Raw genomic sequence first — 1,527 nt, forward strand, 5'->3', positions numbered from 1 at the left:
TTTTCATAAGTTGACTCACCTTTTAAACTCAGATTTATTTTAAAGGAAGATTTAGTCATTACAGTAAGTAGAAAAAAGTGCTCACATGCTGAAAATCCCAACTCACCTGTGTGTGTAGTTGGACAGGGCAAAACATACTCTACAGCTTTTTCTGAGAAGATTGGACTCCAAGAATTAAGGTAATTAACACTAGTGCAGTGATAAGTTCAAAGTCTGAGAAGCTTCATACTCTAAAGCAGAGGACAGCAAAATGCCAGCTCATAGGCCAAATCTGGCCACTGCCTGTTTTTGTGAAGTATCTTATTGGGCCACAGCCATGCCCATTCATTTATGTACTGTCTCTGGCTGCTTTTGTGCTGACAGCAGAGTTGAGTAGTTGGAGCAGAGACCCCATGGACCACAAAGCCTAAAGTATAACTCTTGTGCCCTTTTCAGGAAAAGATTGCTGACTGCTTGAAAGGTTTATTCCTGCCTCCTGTCGCGGTACATCTGGGTTCCCAGGCAGCCGTTCAGGTGCTGTAAAAAGAATCTCCTTCCATCTCACGTTGTGGCTTAGACTGTATTCCCTCAGAATCCCAATAAGCTCAGGAAGCCCTGTTAGGAAGTGGGAAAGCAAGGCTCGGAAAAGAGGCAAATCCAGGATGTGTTAATGAGCTGTGGGCAATAGGGCTCATCCTGCTGGGAGCTGAGGAGACTGTAGCAGAGGCCCCAGTCATCCACCACCTCCCATCCGCCATTGGTTGAGGGCCTGCCCCACAGGTAGGATGAGCATGATCCTGTGGCCAGTGAGAGCCCTCAGGCCTGGAATAAGGAGCTGTGAACGGCTCGTACAGAGACAGTGAGTGCCGAGGGCATACAGTGAGAAGCCAACCGAGCACGCTACACAGATCCATGACCTCCTAGGGCCTTTGGAGTCCCCCACTTCGGTTTCTGCATTTGGCCAGCTGACAGAGCTAGAGCGAGCAAATGACCTTCGTGGCCAGGACTGGAAGGAGCACACTTCCTTTTTCTCCCATTCCACTGGCCAGAACCTTCACTCTAACTGCAGGGAGCCTGGGAACTGTAGTCAGCTTACCCAGGATGTGGAAATAGACTGATGAACTTCTAGCTACTCTTTGCCTCAGTAGCTTTCGTTTAAACTTGTTTCAAAAAGGTATCGGAGTGACCTCCAAAACTTGTATTTCTGAACTTGTCAAGTAACTTAGTGTTTCTTAAATGACTGCCACGGGTTGGAGAAGTTGCATATGGAATACCTTTTATTAAGCCTTCTACATGTCTCTGCACAGGCTACAAGATGTTTTCAGTGCATTCTCTATGAGTTGAGATGATCGAAAGATATTTAGTCATGGCTGAGTAGGCAGAGAACTCACCTACAGGAAGCTGAGCCCCCCGGCATGCAGTAATGATATCAAGATGAGATGACATTATGGGATGTCTGCTCCGTGCCAGGCACTTTGCTACCACACTGTTCCCTTGTAGCCACACTGAGACCTTACAATGGAGGTGCTGTTACCGGTGCATTTATTA

Source organism: Pteropus alecto, unplaced genomic scaffold, assembly GCF_000325575.1.
Source record: "Pteropus alecto unplaced genomic scaffold, ASM32557v1 scaffold92, whole genome shotgun sequence".
NCBI lineage: Eukaryota > Metazoa > Chordata > Mammalia > Chiroptera > Pteropodidae > Pteropus > Pteropus alecto.